General features: G+C 46.9%; 1 pseudogene; it reads left to right on the plus strand.

Annotated features, from left to right (window-relative positions):
• Positions 1–7,176: 7,176 nt before the first annotated feature.
• Positions 7,177–21,844, plus strand: LOC131492434 (uncharacterized; annotated as a pseudogene).
• The last annotated feature ends 754 nt before the right edge of the window (positions 21,845–22,598 follow it).

Below are 22,598 nucleotides of genomic sequence, written 5' to 3' on the forward strand. Positions count from 1 at the left end.
TCTGCATCCTCACCATCACTTGGTTGTTATCACTATTTTTTATTTTTGTTATTCTGATTGGTATGTAGTGATATCTGATCATGGTTTTAATATGCATTTCCCTAATGGCTAATGATGTTTAACATCCTTTCCTGAACTTATTTGCCAATGTATATCTTCTTTGGTGAAATAAATGTTCATGTCTTTTACTCATTCCTGATTGGATTTTTAAAAAATTGAGTGGTTTGTCTTCTCATTGAGTTATAAAAGTTCTTTATGTATTCCAGGTTCAAGACCTTTGTCAGATATATATTTTGCAAATATTTTATCCAAATTTGTTGCTTCCCTTTTCAAAAGCTGTGTCTTCTTAAGAACAAGTTTTAATTCTGATGAACTCTAATTACTGGCTTTTGTTTTATTATGGATGATGCTGTTTGTGTTTTATTTAGGCAGTCTTTGACAGACCAAAGGTCACTAAGATTTTCTCTTTTGTTTTCTTCCAGAAGTTTGTGCTAATTACACACAATTATCTTCAGTGTTCGATTGCTGAAATGCCCTACAGGACTCATACAGTTTATACTCCTATTTTATTGCAGGCATTGCGGTCCCAGCAGAAAGAAAATGCACTGGAGGGGTCTGAAGATCTCAGGCTCAGGCTTCTTTGAACTTCTACCACAGGGTTACCCAGGATGCACTTTGATTTCAGGTCTCAAACCACTTGTGTACCGTGTATGCAAAGCCCCTCAGTACTGGAAGCCCAAAGTCTGCTCGTGGTAGGATCTTATATTGAGATCGTCACGTAGGCACATTATAGCTGTGTGGCCAGCCTTAACTTTTGATATCTCCCAGACGCCATTAAGACTAGGTACAAATAACAAATTCAATGATTACTAGACAGTGTTGACAGATTGGTGGTCCTTCTCTGAAACAACTGATGACCCATGGTTTAGAACATTTATCTTTAGTTAATATAGTCCACAGTGTTAGCCAAGGGTCAGCATATAGTTAACATGTAGTTAACCTGGTTCAGCTGACATTAACCCATGCTATACGAATTTTATAGTTTTAGGTTTTTTTTTTTAAAGTTTATTTATTTATTTGGCGGGGGATGGGGTGGGGAGAAAGCAAGCGGGGGAAGGGCAGAGAGAGAGGGAGAGGGTATCCCAAGCAGGTTCTGCATTGAGAGCCCAATGCAGACTTCGAACTCATGAAGCAAGATCATGACCTGAGCCGAAATCAAGGGTTGGATGCTTAACCGACTGAGCCACCCAGGTGCCCTTACAGTTTTAGGTTTTACATTTAGGTTTATGATCCATTTTGAGTTACTTTTTGTATATCCAATTGCTTTATATGTATTGGCCTTGTGTCTTCCAACCTGTTAAACTGCTCAGTGAAGATTTTTAGGGGTGTAGTAATTTGTGGCGTGCTTCGATACTCCCTCCGAAGTAAAAGGCAAATGATTGTATCTCATACTTCCCACTAATGAGAATGAAGCACAATGTTTAGTGGGCTTCTTTGGGTCTGAGCTTGGCATATCGTGTGTGTGGCAATGTTGCTCTGGCCCATTTACTGAGTTCCATGGTTGGTGTTGACTGAGGCCCTGAGCAGGATGGAGCTCTGCAGCAAGTCAGGCTGTGCTGCTGGCCGCCCTGCCATTTGCAGCCCACAGTCAGGCAGATTGTATTGTATTTGTGTTACCGGTGTTAGGAAAAGATGCCCTCTAGAGTTGATGGCAAGCCCCTATGGGAGAATCACAATGTTGATGCTCAGGGCTCTGGATCAAGGCCATGGCATCTGTATTTGAGAATTTTAGATAAATCATCCAAAAACCAAAACACACCTGACAGCTTCTAGTGTGCTACTGGACTCTGATGGAGACACAACCCACCGAGAGAGTTCAAGTGACCCTACAGCCAGAACCACCCATCTCGAGCTGGGGTCTGCCAGACCTACTGAGTCGTAAGGTCAGTGGGCCCAACAGCAGTTTGTAGCATAAGACGGTAGCAGCTCATCTTATATTGGGCATGTGGCTTACAGGGCCTCTCAGCTCATAACTGGGGCTGCATTAAGGGCCCCTTATAAACAGCATAGAGAGGAGGGAGGAAAGGGGCCAAGCTTCAGCCATGAATGTGTAGGTTGAGGTAAGTCAAAAATGCTGCTATCCTACCTGCCTCATACGAGGTGGCCCTGAAAAACAGTGGTGAGGGGAGATCCTCCCAATGGGCAGAAATTCAGGCAATGCATCTGGTCATTCACTTTGTGTGGAAAGAAGAAGACTGAGGTTAGAATACCTAAGAGCTCACGGCAGTGACTGATGGCTTGGCTGGTTAAGCCGGAATCTAGAAGGAGAAAGATTGCAGGATGTGGTTGACTAAAAATTGTACTCCCATCCTCCAGAGGTATGTCCATATTCTAATTCTGAAAGCTGTAAATGCGACCTTATTTGGCAGGCCTTTGCATATGTAATTAATTTAGGGATTTTGAGATAAGAGCATCTGGATTATCTGAGTGGGCCCTAAATGCCATCACAGTTGTCCTTATAATACAGAGACAGAGGGAGAATAGACACATACAGAAAAGAAGGCCATGTGACCATGGAAGCAGAGACTGGAGTGAGGTAGCCACAGGCCAAGACCACCAGGCCACCATAAACTGGAAAAGGCAAGGAACCAGTTCTCTCCTAGAGCCTCTGGAGGGAGTGCAGCCCTGCTGATAACATTGATTTCAGTCTTCTGGCCTCCAGAATTTTGGGGGAATAAATTTCTGTCTTCATAAGTCACTAAGTCATTTGTCATGGTAGGCCTAGGAAACTGACAGACAAGGAGGACCTGTGGGACTGTGCACGTAAAGATCCATGCATCACATATTCCCATGGATGAAGCATTTAATAGCCATGTATACGTTATGGCCTGCCCACTGGCATCAACCAGCACTGGCACAATGGGCACATGAGCAAGGCAGCCATGGCAGCAGGGGTGAGACGTGCATGGATCCAACAGCACAGGCTCCCACTCACCAAGGCTGGCCTGAATATCACCCTGGCCCACTGTCCAAACTGCCAGCAACAGGGACCAACACAGAACTTTTTGCATTATTCCCCTAGGAGATGAGCCAGCTACTTGGTGGTAAGTTGAGTACCCTGGATCCTCTTCCACTCAACAATCATCTTGAGTGGAGCTGACACATATCCTGAGTGTGGGTTTGTCTTGCTTCTCTATCTGAGGGCATATAGAGTGTTTAATCCATCAATGTGTCATTCTGCATAACACTGCATTGGACCAAGGAAACTAATTGGTAGCAAAGTGGGCATGTGACTATGGGGTGTACTGGTTCTACCACATAACACCCTTCCCCCTCCCCCTAGAGCTGCTAGCCTGACAGAAGGCTGGAATGGCCTTGTGATGGGGCAACTGAGGCATCAGCTAAGAGACTAATCCCGTAAGGATGGAGTGCCATCCTCTTTGGTCATTCCCACTGTATGAGGCTGTGCCATGTCCCAACAGGTAGAGTACAAGGGGGTGGAAGGAGGAGTGGCCCTCACTTTCAACAATCCACTTAAAGATTTTATATTTTCTTTTTTTTAAGTTATTTTGAGAGAGCGCGCATGCATGCATGTGCTCTCTCAAAATAACTTCAAACACACACACACACACACACACACACACACACACACACGCATACCACACACATGTGAGTGGGGACAGGGCAGAGAGAGAGAATCCCAAGTAGGCTCTGCTGACAGCGTAGAGCGACACAGGGCTCCATCTGACAAACCGTGAGATCATGACCTGAGCTGAAATCAAGAGTCTGACACTCAACCAACTGAGCCACCCAGTTGCCTCCAGAATTTATATATAATTTTTTAATTTTTTAAAATGTTTATTTATTTTTGACAGAGAAAGAGAGACAGAGCATGAGCAGGGGAGGGGCAGAGAGAGAGGGAGACACAGAATCGGAAGCAGGCTCCAGGCTCCGAGCTGACAGCACGGAGCCCGACGCGGGGCTTGAACTCACAGACTGTGAGATCATCACCTGAGCCGAAGTTGGCACTCAACCGACTGAGCCACCCAGGCGCCCAATATTTTCTTTTTTTTTTTTTTAACATTCATTTATTATATTATGTATAGAGAGAGACAGAGCATGAGTGCGGGAGGGGCAGAGAGAAAGAGGGAGACTCAGAATCCAAAGCAGGCTCCAGGCTCTGAGCTGTCAGCACAGAGCCCGACGTGGGGCTCGAACTCACAAACCATGAGATCATGACCTGAGCTGAAGTCGGATGCTTAACCGACTGAGCCAACCAGGTGCCCCCAGAATTTATATTTTCTATCTCCACAACTCTAGGCTCTGTAAGCCTAGAGATCCTGGCTCCGGAGGGCCATGACTTTATCAGCAAATGTGAAGCAATGACTGTCCCCTACTAACTTTGGATTCTTTGTGCCAAGAAGCCAGCAGGCAAGGAGAGGAGACACCATCCAAGGAGACTGGGGATGGAGGGGATTGAGCCAACCTGAGCCCGTAGGATGCCAGCTTCTACCCTCATACTCCTGAGCCAGGGCCTTTTTCTCTCTTCCCCCATCTTTATGCTAACCATTTAGCCCTTTCTTCCTTCTGGGCCTCCATACCCTATTCAGACTGATCTCAAATTTGTTGCTCTCTCCTCTTCTCTTCCTATTCCAGGCCACCCCTTCCCTTGCCAGCTTCTTCCATCTGGTCCAGTTAGTCTTTTCATCCTTCTATGAGCATGCCTTCTCTTTATATTTTATATCAACCCATCAGAGTCCTTCCCATACTATCCAGGCCCTTCCTTTCCTAATGAAAGCTGGAGGGCAACACAGACTTCTCTGGAGCTAGACTGCTTTATGGGTTTGAATTCTGGCTCAGCCAGTATCTGTGTCCTAGGGAAATTAACATTTTAGGGCTTGGTTTTCCCCATCTGCTCACAATACTACTCATATCACAGGGTTTGCAGGGTTTGAAGGAAGGTTAAAAGAGCTTACGGTAGACTGTTAGTAGTAATCAGTATTAGCTGTTTTCATGTAAGCTCTTTGAGAGTAAGAACCTTCTTTTTAATTTTTGAGGGGATGAGCTTTCTCTGGCCATGAATAGGGACAAAGGAACACCCTGTTCCTGTTGCTGTCTCTTTCCTGGCCCTTCGCATCATCCCGCTGGCAGACGGTCCGCCTATGAGCTGAGTTCTCAGGTGTTTGTGAGGTGGGAGAACCTGGGACCAGTGCTCTGGGCTCCCACCAGCCTAGCACCAAGGAAAATGGAGCCCCATCTCCAATTCTGCTGCCAGTGGTGAATATAGAATGTGTTTCTTGGGTTATCCATGGTGGCATGACCAGCAATCCTGAAGCTCATTGGCTTAAAACAACAGCCATGATCTCATGGGTAAAGAGGGCAGACAGGGTTCAGGAAGCCACTCCTGCTCAGTGAGTGTGCACTGTGGTTGCTTGCTGGTGTTCATTGGTAGCTGGAGTGGTCTGGAGGGTCCTTAATGGCTTCATTCACATGCCTGGTGCTTTGGTAGAGACGGGCAGAGGCTGGGCTCAGCAGATTCTTTCTGCAGTTTCAGAGTCTCTCAATATGATTTCTTCAGAAGGATAGTGGGAATTCTTACATGGAAGCCAAGAACCCAAAAGCTGAGTATTCTTAAGAGACATAAAATCCTGAGCCCAAAGCTGGTCCAGTACTATTTCCTCTGTATTCTATTAGTCAAAGCTGTTAAAGAGCCTGCCCAAATTTAAGGGCAGGGGACAAAGACCCCACTTTTCTATGGGCAAAGTTCCAAAAAATTCATGGCCATCTTTCATCTGCCACAATGGAACAGCCAGATTCCACCCCCCTCTGCCCGCCCCCCCCCCCCCCCCCGCCGGCTGGGACCCATCCAAGAACTGATGAGTTGGGAGGAAAGAAGACCACCAGGCAAGAGGTTACAGGGCAGGTGGAGGATCTACCAAGGTAGGGCTTCCTTGAGGGTCAAGACCTTAGTGCTCAGCTGAGGTTAATCCATGGTCCCAACAGAGCAAGCCTCTATGCCCCCCTGGCATGTTTTCCTTCAAATAAGAGTTGATGGTTTCCAGCCTGTCCAGAACCGTCCAGCATCCCACACATTTCACCTTGACTGTGGCTATGAGATTTCTTCCTTCATGAGACCACAGTCATGGAAGCCAACATGTCCTGGGGTGGGAACTGCCACTCTTATGAACATTTGCCATCCATCTTCTTAAAGTCAGTCTGTGCCCAACCACAGGGATGAGATACTGTCTTATACAAAGGGGCCTCATTAAGCAGTAATCCTCAAATGTAGTAGGGTATTATTTATGTAAATTATTTAAAAAAAACAGTGTATTTCTATCAGTCAGAGTTCATGTCATCACAGCTGGTATTTATAATGGCTTTCTTCACCACCAATTCTGTATTCCCTTTGCCTTTAGCAAGCACCTCAGGTAGTTGTGATTCTTTACCTGATAGGGTGACCCAAATCTTCATTCCTGAATGGTCTAAGCCATCAACAGTCATGCCTGACTTGGCTGTTATAGTTTTCCATGGACTTAAATTACAGGGCATGGTAGTACTAAGCGACTCCCTAAGGGATCTTCTGTATTCCAGATATATTTTCTTACCTCCACTGTTTGGTAGCAGCCCAGTTTGCCATTGGTAATCATGATCAATCACTCTACATAGCTCAATAATTTCTTTATTTGCCTGTTGGCTCAGGAGTATGAAGAGCCCAAAGTGGCCAGGTGGCAGTTTCAACTTCTAGTTCAACGGAGTCATTATTGTGCCTCCTTTTGGAACTAGGGCTTGTAGATCAGTGGCGTTTAAGGTGGTGGGGGTGGGAAGCAAAATTTTTGCTAGTGGATCCTGGGGGATAATAGTGAGTGGAGCCACTTTCATTTCCACGTCTTGATTCCTGGACCCATGAATCCTGGCTATGGGGAAATTAGCACCATATATCGGGTGCTGATTTCTGCATCTGGCAGGACATTGTGACAGTCCCTCAAGGCATTTCTACCGACCTGGCACCAAACCGAATCTTTGAAAGTCCTTTCTACCATTATGTCAAGCCAACTCCTTCAGGATGATGGGAAACGTGGTAAGACCGGTGGATTCCATAAGCACAGGCTCATTTCTTCACTTCATTTGCTGTGAAACGAGTTCTTTCACCAGAAGTGATGCTGTGTAGAACACAAGATGGTAGATAAGGCATTCTGCAAGTCCGCAGATGGTGGTTTTGGCAGAAGCATTGCAGGCAGGAAAGGGGAGTCCATATCCAGAGTAAGCATCTATTTCCATTAAACCAAAGTGTTTGTCGTCCCTTCCATGATGGAAGCTGTTCAACATAATCAACTTGGGAACGGTGCCATACTGGGGACTTCATGGTTTCTGTTGCTGGCAAGTCAGGCACTCATCAGTGGCTGTAGCCAAGCTGGCCTTGGTGAATGATCCATGTTGCTGAGCCCATGCATAACCTCCATCTCTCCTATCAGGGCCACTTTGTTCATAAGCCCATTGGGTGATGACTGGAGTGGCTGGGAAAAGGGGATGAACAGTAACCACAGAATGGGTCATCCTATCTACTTGATTATTAAAATACTCCTCTGCTGAGATCACCCTTTGGTGAGCATTCACACAGGGCAAAAATCATGTTTCTTTGCCCAGAGAGATCTATCCACACACCTCTTCCCAAAACCTCACCATCACCAATTTTCCAATTGTGTTGCTTCCAAATCCCTGATCATCTAACCAAATACTGGCTGCAACCCATGAATTGACAGAGACTTATGCCTCTGGCCATCTCTACTTCCAGGAAAAATAAACAACCAGGTTTACTGTAATTCTCCAAGATCATTATGTTTTCTGTGCAGGCCAAAATAGGGGAATTGAGTCAGGATGTGGTGGAAATCACTCCTGGCATCCTTCAAGTTCTCAGTGGTGGCACTAATCTCTGCAAACCTTCTAAGAATGCAGTATTGCTTTTAGTTTACTGTTTTCCTAGGTAGAGGCAGTTCTAGTGGCTTCCATTTGGCCTTTCTTGCTGTAATAGTCCTCATTCCACAGGTCAGGGAACCAGTGTGAGAATTCTGCCAGTTGCTGAGTGTGTCTATTCCAATTCTGGAACTGGACAAATAACCACAGGGTGGCATCAGAGATCCACTGTGCCCACTGTGAGATGAACCTGAGTGAAAACTCCATGGATCACCTGTGTTCCATAAGCCTCTGCTCTGAATGGTGGGTTTCCAGGAATCAGTTGAGGGTCTGTGTCCAATAATCTCTGAAAGGTATAATTATTTCTCTTTCTCCAATGCACAGTAGTGCCTGGCAAGTAGCTGTTAGTCCCTTTGGGGAACGCTGAGAGAAAGAGTAACAATAGAAGTTTTTGGCAGTTTAGTGGGGTCCTTCCTCAAAGGGACCTGGCCTCCCCTTTATTTAAGAAGTTCTGGGTCTGTAAAATGGCATAAGACTGGGAATCGAATGAAGGCTGTGACTCTCTGTTTTTATGATTCAGGTTAGAATTCTGTTCACCTGACCTAGAATTCGTCTACTAATACAGATCAAGTAAGAGTTTAGTAGGGTGCTCATCTACTTCTCTTCTAGGGATACCATGATCAATTAGCCAACATCATAAGGTCTCTGTGAGTCAGACCATTCTGATTATTGCATTGACTCTGTTGTTCATAACGGTAACTATGACCACCTTGCCTGTTGGTGACTGAGGGCCATCACTTAGCCCTTGCCACTTCATGATCCAATTATCCCCATTGCATTTGGTGATCCAATTCAGTGGCAGAAGTTCCCACTGTAATTTTTGATCTTCAAGGATGCTGGAGGCCCCTGACAAATTTATTTCTTACAGTCATGGTGAAAAGTGTCTCTTCTGGACCCTCCTGGGGTGGGTGAGCAGCTCTTGCTTATCAATAAATACACCCTAATATTACCATCTCCCTTTCCTTTGGATACCTTCCTCTACAGTATATCAAGGCAGTTCTGGAATTTCAACTTCATTTAGTGTAGACCACTTTGGGGTTCATCTTTTTTTAGTCAACAAAAAACCCGTTATAATACTTTCTAGCCCCTCGAGCTACAACAATCTGTTATCTGTACTTTCTGCTTAATAGGCCTACCTCATTAAATTTGGCCCAATTTAACTTTCTGTTCTTTTTGCCATTATTCCACACCCAAAATATCTGTTCCACACATCACAGGGTGAGCAGAGATGAGGCACCAGATCCACGCTGATGGTTGAAAAACTTCTCACCAGACCCCAAATCTGATTGTTGGCAACTGAAGACAGATTGTGTCAGTTCAGACGCTCTGGGTCAAAGTGAGAAGTGCAAGAGGTTGGTTGGGGAGCAACTCCTGTGAGAGATAAAGCAGAAGGATGTAGGCCTGGGGAGAGGGGGACTCAGTCCCTGCTGCAGGCTTGCGAAAGTCTTGGTCATCTCTGCAGGAGCTCAGAGCAAGGACCGCCTTTTGAGTAGAGCAGCAGTGGGTGGAGATGGCCAAGTGAGCCTCCTGCTTTGCTCAGTTACTGGGAGCTGCTCGGGAAGAGCGGACTTTGGTTCCAACATCATGAATTAACAGAGAAACAGGAAATCGTCATAACTTGCATGGTCCTTCAATAACTCTGATTTCACTCATTGAGAGATATTGAAAGTCTGTGGCCTGCCAGGGGAGCCTGAGTGGTGCCTGCCCTCAGTAACCATATGTCACCCTCTAGTGCAGGGCTGTGGAAATTATTGTAAATAACAGAGGGGAACTGCTTTGTTCCCACTGACTCACTCTGCAAATAAATCTCTGGTTCCTGTCTGTGCGTTTGCCTGTTTAGTCAAGAACAACTGTAGAACATGCTGACATCTGGGAGATTCCTCTCTCTCCAGGAGCACTTGAGGCCAGGGGGCCACTCTCAGCTTCAGCCCACAGGAGCCCTGGCATCAAAGAGAAAACTTAGAAGCATTCCTTGCTGTGGCTGGGAGGTACAATTTATTTTCCTTCCCATGGTTCTCACCCTGCCCTTCATCTCCCACAGAGAGGCAATGGGACAAGAATAAATTTGTGAGCCAGGCTGAAAACCGGGTGACGACCTGGAGCTCACAGGTATGGCAGTCACGTGTGGAAAGATTTGAGCCCGAGAGACTGCATCTAACTCCTTACTTTGCTATACACTGGCTGTGGGACCTGGAAGTTCCTTTAATTTCTCTGTGCTTCCCAACCAATGTGCTAATCACAGAACCTACCTTACCAGGCTGAGAATGCAATGAGTTATTCTATGTAGAAGCTCAGAACAGTCAGTGACAGGCTTAGTGAGGGCTCAGTAAATATGGGCTGGCATTATATTTACTAGCTGTTGAAATGCTGAAATAAAATAATTTTTCCATGCCTTGGTAAGCCCTGTCTACTCCACAGCACTGTCCTGATGGCCAAATTAAAGTTATTTGCTGCTCCACTTATTCGTACTATAGGAAGTAGTCCCCCATAAAAAGAACTCCCCAGAATAAAATGGCTCCCCACACTATACACTCAGAACTCCTCCTGATAACCAGACCCATCAGGTATTCAGGCAGGGGGCCACCAGCACCTCTGTAAACGTGTCAAGAAGAGCACAGGGCTCTGCCCAGCTCCAAACCCCAGAGGACACCTCGTGGACAACTTTCCCGTCCTGCCTGAGCCCCTTAGAGCTTCATTCCAGGCCTTCTGGGGTGCATGGAAGGTTCCACTGCAGGACCATGGTTCACTTCCTTCACTGACTGTGTTTGAAGTCTCCGTAGCCTCGTAGCCTCTTCACTCCCAGTGGTAAAGGGCATATGCCTTCTTATATCTTTTTAAGTAATCTCTACACCCAACGTGCGACTCGAACTCACAACCCGGAGATCAAGAGCCGGATCCTCTGCCGACTGAGCCAGCCAGGCGCCCCTGCCTCCTTCTAGCTTTGCCAGGCCCCAGCAATGGGAATTTTCCTGAGTGTTTGGCCGGCTCCCTTAGCTGCAGCTGCCTCAAGAGCCTCCGGGTGGCCTCTCGGCCCGCCCCTCTGCTAGCCCCGCCCCACGCCGCACCTGCCGGCCAATCCGTGGCTCCGCTCCAGGCGCATCACAATAGCGCCCTCCCGGCCCCGCCCCTCGCGGTCCCGCCCTGGGCCCCGTGTTGCCAAGGGGATCACAAACAGCCTGGGCCAGTTGGGGAGAGGAGGACTTCCCCCAGAGGAAGTGGCCTCACCTAGGGAGACAGGCACAGGTACCCAAGGAGCAGGTGAGCGGCTGACGGGCTGCGACAGCGCGAAAACAAGTCTTTCGGAGTCCCCACCGTCCCCCTTGTTGGTTAGTGAAGATTTGGGCCCCTCCTCCCTTCTCATCCGAGTCACCTTGCAGATTCTTTCTACTTACCCTGGCCTCTCAGGTCCTTGACTCCGTGTCCCCGACACCAAAGTTGTTTCTTCCTCGATAATCATTCCTTTCTTCCTCAAGGTAATAACATTCCTTGGGCGTCTTGAGCAAAGTGCGCCTTTCCTACTGTCAGACATTGGGTTGGAGGGGAGTGTTGGAGGGGACAGTCTGGCCCACTGCTGACCCCTAGGACCTAGGACTTGGGACTGGGTGTGTGTGGTCTGGGAGTTTTGCGTCCGGTAAACGACGTGTGGAGCTGTTGGGCCATCCATGACCCTGAGGAAGGAAGAGCCTTTTGGGGAGGTGGATTTGGAGCCCTGATTACAGTGGTTAAGAGGTTGCACTAACTGCCCCTGCGGGGGTGATACCCATTTCTCGCTCCCAGCCACACCTCCAGGCTTTGCATTTTACCTCGCCTTCCCTCTTCCTTGAAGTCCTTTTCCCACTTTGCTTGAGGGGACGTTCCTTGGTCTTTTCTCAGTGGGTCCCCCTGAACCTCGCCTTCTCCACCTGAGATGGTGGCAGGATTAGCCTTAGACCTTTCCTCTTTTTCTCGTCACCCCGCTAAGTGAAGTTATTGAGGCTGTCGGTTCAATCCTGTGGGCTGACTCTCCAAACTGCTGTCTCCAGTCCGTTTTTCTGGACACAAGGCCCAAATGGCAATCTACCTTATATACATCCACACGTGGGTGTCTAATAACCTTCTCAAATTGAGCCTGGTCAAGATAAAATTACTGATGATCATGCTTCAAAAAACTTGATCATCCATCAGCATTCCCCATTTCCAGGGAAGGAGCTGGCTTTGACCTTGTTTTCTCCCCCATCTCCTATCTGGTTCATGGCTAAATCCCATTGCTCCCCGCTGCTCCACTCCTCCTTCTCTAAACTACTGCAAGAGCCTAAGAAGGGATCACGTGTTGTTTCTGTGGATTGCTATTGCTATGCTGGCAATAGCCAACTGATAAACTTTCACGGGAACTTTTATAACTCACAAAGACTTACAATTTTTTTGTCTAGGAAACTGGCAGTGATACATAGAGATAGAGAGATAGAGGCTATGAAATATGCATTTGGCAAAGGTTCAGGAAACAGGAATACTAGTTTACTGCTGGTAAGAGTGTAAATTGGTCGCAAGTTGTTTGGAAGTCTTATTTGGCTGTATGTGTCAAAATTCTTACACGAACTCAATAATTCTATTACTAAAAAATTATTCTAAGAGGGGTGCCTGGGTGACTCAGTCAGTTGAGCATCTGATTTCAGCTCAGGTCATGACCTCACAGTTTGTGGGTTCAAGCACAGTTTATGCTGACATCTCAGAGCCTGCTTGGATTCTGTCTCCCTCTCTCTGCCCCTCCCCCACTTGCGCGCGCGCGCGCGCGCGCGCGCGCGCGCGCGCACACACACACACACACACACTCTCTCTCTCTCTCTCTCTCTCTCAAAAATAAACCTTAAAAAATAAAAATTTATTCTATAAAACAATGACATGCACAAGATAATTATTGACAAGGATATTCACTAAAACATTACTTCAAAGGTCGGTGAAATTTAAACTTCAGCAGGAGATATTGTTGCTTTATAACTTCCAAATGATACACACAACAGCATTTCTGACAGAAGTATCTGTTATGAGGAATGCTTGGCAATGTGTCAGGCAAGTTGCTCAGGTCTGGCAACATGGAGTGAAGCTCGGCCATAGCCTTTTTCTCACCTACCTTGCTCCTGGGGGAACAGAAATTCTGCCCTGAAGAAGTGGAGGCAAAAATGGAAGCAGAAATATCAGGTTCTCCAGCAGGGAGGGGGCGCAGGCAGGTACAGGGGCTCTGGCAGGAGGGAGGGAACAACATTGTTCTAGGGAAACTACAGTAACATACTGTACTGACTTCAGAAACCTGCTCCCATGTCATCAATGAGTGCCCTTGATGAAGCACTTACCCATGATGTTAGCTGATATCCAGGCTGGGGCTGAATCAGTGGCCATCAAAGCTCAAAGAAACCATTTTCCTCCAGGTCTCCAAGTGAAAATGAGATATAACACCATGGTCACTCATGATGCTATGCTGTTCTAAGTTCTTTGAACTCATTAATTCATTCAAGATTTGTAACAAGCCAAAATGGTGAGGCTCTCATCATCATTCTACAGAAAGGGAGAACAGAAATGCAGAGCGGCCACAGCTCCTGTGGCAGAGCTGGGGCATGAACTCAGGAGTTGTCACTCAGGTTCCATAGCTCAGCCAGTGTGACTTTGATCCCAACTGGTTTTTAGCCTTGCTCTCAAATGCCTTCTCTGTCTCACTGCCTTGCTCTGGGAAAAGGATCAGGCTGAGGGCTGGGAGTAGGTAAATTGTCCTGACTGGCCACATCACGGACTGCTTCAAAATATAAGATTTCTTCTTGATGCCAAGACCCCTTTTGGGCAGGGCTGAAGCAGACGATGAGCCTGGAGAAGTGTGAGCCACAGATGTCTCGCCAGGCATGAGCCTCGTTGTGTCATCTCATCATGGGGGCTGGAGACTGAGGGGCAGGAGGCCTGCTGGGCTGGCTATCACTGAGTCTCCATTTTCTTCTCCACCAGGGCACAGGCCTGCTACTGTCTATTCGTGGAGGTTGTAAGTCAGCATGAAGGCCCATTGACTGAAGTTGTGGGGCTTTGGCCCCCCTGGACACTGAGGGCAATGCCATGCCAATGCACAATGAAACAGTACACTGAGGACTCTTGAAACAGGTCAGTGCCCCAGCCCCAGAGTCGTGGTGACTTACTTGTTTCTCTTCAAACTCAGAATCCTAGGACTCCTTACCCAGTTCCCTGGGATAGTCTTAACAGGTAGTGTTAGCTATTGCTAAGAATCCTGTACCCATGAGTCTTTTTGTAGCATCCTTTGCTTAGTATCCAACCGATCCCTTCCACCCTGGCTTTGAGACAGTCCTTTGTTGGCTATGCAATTTCTGGTTTTTAACTTGTAATGGATCTTCCAGCAAGCATGGCACAAAAGCAGAAACCATCTGCCGAAGACAAGACTGAGTGGTTAAATTATAACAGTAACCAGCAATATTAGAATGACGAGAAGTAACCTTTTTGGGGGGTTTGATACAGAACTGTATCACATGTCTCCGGAGGGCATGAGTTCACGGACACAGCCCGGCTTTCCAAGTCATCCTGTAAAGCGTACAGACCCTAAAATGTTTTTATTAATATGATATTTTATTAATGCTTTGTACATTTGCCTATACAAAATTAACCTCTGGACCATTGAACTTCATTTTTAGATTTTATAGCTTTTCCTACCCTGTGGGATAGATAAGTAGGTCAGCAGGTCAGCCATTTAATGGTGCACTAATAAAAAATGTGGAGCTAATTAAATGTAAAGGGTAGTGCCACGCCTATTATTTCTAGGGTCTCTTTTGCACATGATTGCCATGTCAGGGCGGTAAGGTGAGGGGGCAAGCCTCTGGGGCTAGTGGCTATCCAGGAAACGCCAAAATGTGTTGGGTGTAAAACCACACTGAGTCTTGGTTTTTTGACATCGAAAAGGCTTGTATGAAGAGATTGGCCTCTGGGCTGAGGCCGAATCCCAAGTACTTGAGAGGAAGACCTGGGCACAAGGCCACAGACAGAGAATGTTCAAGGGCATAGGAGGCCAGCCCTTTCAGGATACAACACAAATGTAGTAAAACTACAAAGGAAATCAAGGAAATCACTAAAACGGAAGATAAAAGTGGACCTTAGAGTGGGTCAGGGGGTTATGTCCACATCTAGTGCCAATGTTTTTCACCCTTGGGATGGTAGACTTAGGCTCAGGCACGCAGAAGACATCTGAGATAATGGTGTGTTCTATTTCATAGGCTGAGTCTTTACTTACAAAGATACTGGCCTTTATTATTTTTTTTTAATTTTTTTTAACGTTTATTTATTTTTGAGACAGAGAGAGACGCATGAATGGGGGAGGGGCAGAGAGAGAGGGAGACACAGAATGGGAAGCAGCCTCCAGGCTCTGAGCCATCAGCCCAGAGCCCGACGCGGGGCTTGAAATCACGGACCGCGAGATCGTGACCTGAGCTGAAGTCGGACGCCTAACCCACTGAGCCACCCAGGCGCCCGATACTGGCCTTTATTAGTGCTCTTTATATCTTACCTTTATAACCTCTCATATACAAAATATCCCACTACTTCTTTTAAGGTGAGAAAGAAACATGATTACATACAAAAACTTGAATCACAACAAAATCTGTGCAAACCTAGGACACAACGCTTGAGTCTTCCTGACATAAATGTCTTATGCAAATATGGCCCAGGAAAAACTCGCCTTCAAGATGAGTTAAGGAAAAAGAAGCAGCAAAGGGTCACTTTGAAGATACCGCACAGAAAGAGAAGTAAAGGAAACACATATGGATGAGTAAGAAAACCTGCTATGAGTCACCTGGAAAGTTTGACCGAACATCTTGTCTCACATGACGCAAACTGATAAAGGAGTTACCTCTGCAAACAGGGGGACACATGTTTTGATACGAGAGCCGAGGAGAAGGTGGCAGGACCTCAGAGGAAGTGAAACGTGACCTGGCAGAGCTCAGGGATGGCAAAGCCCAACTTGGGGATGATTTCCTCTGGGAGCAGGCAGTGGGAGAAGGAGAAAGGGAGTCGCTGTTTTCTGTCATGCAGCCTTAGAGAGATATTTGGTTCTTCAAACTATGTGATATGTAACTATGATTTGAAACACTTACAAAGAGCCTCTTTCTTCACTCCCACCCAATATCTGAGCCAGGGCTCAGATTCTCTTGCAAGAATGCCAAGGAGTCTGCTCACATTCACATGTCTACAGTGGCCGGGAGGCTCATTATATGACAGCTTTGCAATGGAGGAGGCCTTCATTAGGACAAGCTGTTCTGTCCCCTTGCCCTATTACTCCCTTACCAGCTGGTTCTGTATCTCTGCTTCCTGGGGCCCCATGAACCTCTAGGCTCCCTCTCATGGGTCTTTTACGCTTGTTCCTTAACCTAAGCTTTTTAAACCCCAAATCCCTGATCACCCAGGTAGTACAGCATTGGTCCCTAGGTTCATAGGCCCTGACCTCAAGGCCCTCTTTCTCCTGTCAAAAGTACCCTGGCCATCCCTTCCCTAGGACCCTGACCCTCCATTTGAGCCGCCATTTCTTTGTGTTCTGGCTCATTGCATCAGGACGTCTGAGCACTGAATTAAAGATGGGGATGTGGAGACCTGGAAGTGATGCAGAGACAACAGTTTAGGTTGTATAGCATTGCCACAGAAACATCCAGTCATGTGTTCTGAGTGCAGCTTCACTGGGGTGGGACTAGGGAAAGATCAGGAGGTGTGCCAGTCTCCACCCACACAGTGTTTCTGAGCAGCTGTTCTCCTGTTAGGGGTCTTCTCTCCCCTAATCTTCCCAGACCGTTGGGTCCCTGGGAAACATCAGGTTCCTGAGGCTTAGTGAGGAGTTGGGAAGGTCCAGGATTGAGGGGCCACCCCACTTCTAGCTCAGTGTGTGAGAGAGGCAGAATGAGTGTCAGACCAGGAGCCCATCACAGGATAGACACCAGCTAAAGGAGGTCATCGGAGGACCCTCAGAATGAAAGACAGAGTGAGTGAAGTGAGGAGGTTCACTGTGTATCAGAGAAGACCAGAGAGTGGAGAAGCAAGTCTGGGAATGGAAGTGCATGAAGAGGGCTGGATATGCTAGGAGGCCCATGTGGCCCCAAGAACTCAACACCTCTGACTCTGGCCTACAAGAGGCCCAAGACTTCAAGGTGTGGCAAGGTCAGGGCTTTTAATGAAATAACATCTGTTAAGAAGGACTGGGCGATTTAAGGTCTATGCTGCCTGTGGATCCATGGTCTGGGCCCATTTCTTGATGTGTTCTGGAAGCCAGTGCTTATTACCACTTTATTCTTGGAGACATTGAGTGAATCAACGATGAACTGAGCCAAAGTTTAAAAATACCTGCACAGAAATATAGCAAGTGCCTAGAGTATGGCTAGATTGTGAATAGAAGGCTAAAGCAGCAGAATTACCTTTTGAAAACCCCACAAGGCTGGAATCCAAAATTCAGCTCTCAGAAGATATAGTCATAAAATCCTTCCAGAAAAATCACATCTGAGTCAAGAGGGCTCTTTTGACCCACCTTCTGGAATTAGGAAAGTCCTTCACAACCTATCAGCAATGTTCAAACTGGTTCTCTAGCTTCTAAATGTGCCCGAGAATGGGACTCTGCCTCGCCTAGGGAATCCCCCGAGAGGCCTCAAGGCAGTTAATCTGGGTGCAGAAGGTGCAAGGCCACACTTGCTGGTGCTCCAGAGGGGTACCCCAGCCTGCAGAGGCCCATAGGGCTAGAGTGAGCAGCGGTGATGGCCTTAGATATGCAGAAAGGATGAGAGAAATGAAAGGTATGAAAAAGTGCAGAAATACCAAGCAACAAGCAAAAACCATCTGAGCAAGGAAAAACTTACAAGGAGTCAAGGACTGGAGGAAAAATGACAAAACTGTGGACCCATCTGGAATGCAGGCGAGCATCTTTAGTACCAGAGAGCCCCTGACCTCCTCACCCCTGCCAGTGGCTACAGGGCAAACTCTGGCCAAGGACAGGACAGAAGTGACAACACCAAGAAAGTATTCATAGCAAGCACAAGTTTTGAAACAAGTGTTTCAAACACAAGCAGTGTAAAATCATTTCTAGGGAGACCTGAGGGCGGGGGTCTCAAGGCAGTGCTTCCTCTCTTTTTCCCGGAGTGGAATTTGGGCTGGAAGAGGGGCCTCCCTCTGACCTCCATTTCACTTGGGGATTGAGAACTTTAGTATAAATGTAATTCTTTTCAAGAATGCTTTTTTTCCCTTCCAGTTTCTAGAATTTTTTGTGAAGCGAATGTTTTATGAATCTGTGCCAAAGATATGTTTAAGGTTCTTCCTACTTGTGTATCTGTGGCTTCATGTGAAAGAAAATTTTCAAAATTAAGATTAGCAAAAAGAATGCTTTTGTTTTATGTCATTTAAAAGAAGCTCCCACAGAGAGTCTGCTGTGCCCTGCGGGATGGGCACCGTTCATCTTGTCAGAAGGAACTGGGATGTGAAGAATCCCCAGAGATCATGACCATGTTCCTGCTGGACCCTTGACAAAAGCAAGGTTGTCACTTGTCATCCCATTTGGCCCTCAGGACTGTGCTGTGTGGGAAGCAGTGTCCCCAAGGGTCACTGAAGTTATCATGCCCCCTCCTCCACAGCGAGGACGGTGTCAGGAGAGCCAGCACAGGAGAGCTCATGGTGCTTGGGTGGGTTCTGAGCACTTAGTGCTTTACCTCTGTCAGAGCGTACAGTTTTTGAAGTGGAAGAAAGCCCTGAGACACCGGGTCGCTTGCTCAAGATCCCACAACTAGCTTGTGACTGAGAGGTCCTGTCTTCCGGCTCCCAGGACTCCTGCCGCCTGTACTTGCCCTTGGTGCACTTACCCCAGTCTCACTCTCCTATCGCCTCAAGCAATGGGCAAGGGGGCCCCGGCAGAGTGACGTCTCCACTAGAGCAGAGTAGGTGGCATGTGAAGTGAGGCCAAATGTTTGATCGTGGAGGGGGCTGTCAGCTTAGGGGCTGCTCCATGGGTGATGGGGTTTATCATCTCCATTTGCCCCTCAAGAGGGGTGCACTGTGCTGTCACCCTGCCCCAGATGCTGCGGCACCCGGAAATGTGCAGGTTCTTATTGTTCCCAGGAATTCTCTCCCCAGTTTTCTTAGGCTCTCTCTGCTTTCTGTGTGTTCTTTTCAGAGCACCTGACTTAAGGGCAAGGAGGTGGGGAGAATGACCTCAGGGCCAGAGGGGCTGCAAGAGAAGCCCACACGTTACATCTAGAGGCCACCCCCTGACTCACTCAGCTCAGAGCCACCTGCCCCTTTCCCAGTCCCTCTTCCGCCTCATGAAAGCGAGTGCTTTCATGTTGTCAAGATGCCCTTCGGAGGCCCCGGCTAAGGCTGATTTTTCACTCTTGTGTTGACACAATGGTAGGGACATCCTTGCCTCAGAACAAGCCTACCCTGCGCACCATTGGTCTAACCCCAACTGACCGCAAAGTTGCCTGGCATTCAGTTTGGCTGCTGTCTAAAAGGGCAGGCTCAGAATTTCTGAGATCAACTCCCCAGAAGACCCATTGGGTAAACAGTTGTCTTTGTTGCCTGGGACCTGGGCTATCTGGCTGACTCTGGAAGTGAATTAATTCCTTCTGCAAGCTCTTGACTATCTCTCCAGTGGATGACCTGGCCAGCATCTCCCTGGGTAACTGAAAAACTAACCTCTTCTCACAAGCTTCCAGGCCGATGTCTGCTGTGTCTGAATCCGGAAGCCAGGAGAATGCTGGCAGCCCCCTCCTTATGCTGTGCCTCTGTTGGGATCTCAGAGGTCCCTAACAGTCTTCAGAAGCAGGTCTACCTTGAGAAACAGTCTGAATTTGAGGTCCATGAAGCCCAAGGGTGCCTGATGTTACATTCAATATTGTGTATGGAGCTGATGTATTCAGAATTGTATGTAGATGACAATGTGTAATTTCTGAGGAAACGACCAACAGCATTAGTTCAGTTCTCAAAGGGTCTAGGACCCATGAAAAGTTATGAACCATTTATCTAAGGAGATCCATCCATCTCTGAAAAGTCCAAGATTGACTCTTTCTGGATCCTTTTTCATTCCTGTTTCCAGATGCCAAACAGACAAGGAAGGAACTTGTAGGCAACCCTGTGGCCTGGGCTGAATGGGAGTATGGGAGGCAGTTCAGGACCCTGTGGACTCCTGAGTGCCATTCGGGGTCCTACAAAAATGACTTAATGACCCCCATTAAGGGTCATCAAGCTTCAAGAGTCCATGAAGTACACGCTATGGGTGAGGGGTTCCCAGCGAGGGTCCAAGTCTTTTTACTTTGGGCCTAGGATAGTCCAAAACAGAGTGGCCTGAGGCTGACCCCTGGGTAATTTGCCCATGAAGTGGCTAAGGCATATAACCATGTTTCCTGTTAGGCTTGTGCACATTTTACTTTGGGACTCACCCAGTTTTCCTTTGTTTCAATCTCTTATACTGAGTCAGCTTGTTTCCTTGGCAACTGGACTTTACTATTAGGGTGACTTTTTAGACACAGCAACAGGCCAGGCATTCAAAATCAGAAACTTCCTATCATGTACCTTACCAATACTGGGGACTTTGGTGGGGGCTAAAATCTTTGTACGTGGCCTTTTCTGAGCTGGGACCTTGACAGCAGAGGGCCAGGGAGCAGGTGGTGCCTATTTGGAGGCTGTCTCACTTTCACGAGTCCTAGAAGACATTTTTCTTTGCTCTGGATCTACCTAATGATCTGTATGTTACAAACATTCTTGGCTGACACCTAATTTTTCTTGACAAATGGTTTCAAAATGTTACAGTGCTATTTGGTTATCTCATAGGGGTATTTTGGTGAAAAATAGATCACTGAGTGGTTCTCAATGATTGGTAATTGGATTTGTGACACAAAAGCCTACCTGTTCCTACACACAAACTGGATGGAAACTCATTGCTTTATTTAAGGGGTTGCCCCTGACCTTGTCCAGTGTCCATTCTGGGCCATAAATTTATCTTCTAGGGAAAAAGAATTTAGGTACCTTAATTCGAATAGGAAAAAACTGGGCCTTGACTTACAAACAGAAACCGTAACTACTCAAGGGGAATTCTAGATTGCTTTCTTCTTTCCTTATGTTTCTTCACTTCATGCTTTACAGGAGGCCCAGAAAAATGAGCGATCCCATGTGCTTTGGACTAACAGGTGAGTTAGATCAAGCCACTGAAGCAATAGACCTCCTTGACTAAAAGGTTTGTGAAGAAGGGCTGGGAGTAGGGTGAAGCAGGTATGGCACTCAGCCTGGGCATATTTCAGGGAATGTCAAAAACCCTGTAATCAGGCCAATGTGTTATTCCAGTGGCAGAGCAGTGGATTACCTTGTGCCTGGCAAAACGGAGCTTGAGGTCACGAGCAGATACACCAGTCCCGTGAACCCGGCTGTCTTCTCCCATCTGACTGTGGTGTTGTTGGCCATAGCATGTTCTTCACCACCTGGTTCTTCATTTATGAAATTACCTCCACCAAGTACACTCGGGATATCTGTAAAAGCTCCTCACCTCCTTGGTGGCCTTGCTTGTCATGGACTTTGGAGCCTTCTTCCGGCTATTCTGGGTTGACATCTACATATAAAGAGTTACAACCAGGTGGCTTCCCCAAATCCCGGCTTTTGTGAATTATTATTATTTTTTTACTATTGCTGGAAGTGTCCACTTGCAGCTCACAATAAAGGCAGATATGAGACTGAGGGAAAAAAAAACACCCTGTACTCAAGATCATATTTTAATATAATCTTTTTTAAAAATCAAAACGAATGCCAAAAGTCCACAATAAACAAAATATCATTAAAAATTTTCAAAGTTGATTTATTTTTTGAGAGAGACAGAGATAGTGCAAGTGGTGGAGGGAGAGAGAGAGAGAGAGAGAGAGAGAGAGAGAGAGAGAGAGTCAGTCCCAAGCAGGCTCCATGCTGCCAAGTGCAGAGCCCGATGCGGGGCTTGAACCCATGAAATTGCAAGATCATGACCTGAGCTGAAACCGAGAGTTGGATGCTGAACCAACTGAGCCACCTAGGCATCCCAATAAAATATCATTTTAAATAAAGAAGGATCAGTAACAGTGCTGTGCTCAGCTATGTTGGAAGTTGAGGTTGAAGGAAAAATCAGTAATGCTGATCCTGTTTTCATTTAAAACCATATAGATGCCGAAAGGACCACCCTCAGATGACACTCAAACCACATGGAGATATGCAGGGATGGCCCCAGGTACGAAGGACCATCCAGGGGTGCTGCATCCACAGTTCAGTGTCTACACTAATGGGACATCACTATTGGGCTGCCTTCATCAGCACAACCTTACTCCCCTAGGAGACACTCATAAACAACTTTATTGTTTATTCCAACAACTTCTGGAAAGACCCATCAGCAACTCAATAGGAAGCAGGAAACAACAGTTTATACATTAAAACTCTTTGAACCTTTGCCTTTCTGTGTCTACCAATCCCAAACTATCATATCATGGCCCTTACACAGTTCTAAGTCCTCAAGTTGAAAGGCCTGCACTAAACCAGATTTCAAAGTCTCAAAACATCTCAGCCTTGCTTTTCCCAACCAACATGCCCCACAACACTCTGTTGAGGTAGTGTTCTCCCTTCTCACTTTCATCTTG

The sequence above is a fragment of the Neofelis nebulosa genome, chromosome 13, assembly GCF_028018385.1.
Source record: "Neofelis nebulosa isolate mNeoNeb1 chromosome 13, mNeoNeb1.pri, whole genome shotgun sequence".
Taxonomy (NCBI): domain Eukaryota; kingdom Metazoa; phylum Chordata; class Mammalia; order Carnivora; family Felidae; genus Neofelis; species Neofelis nebulosa.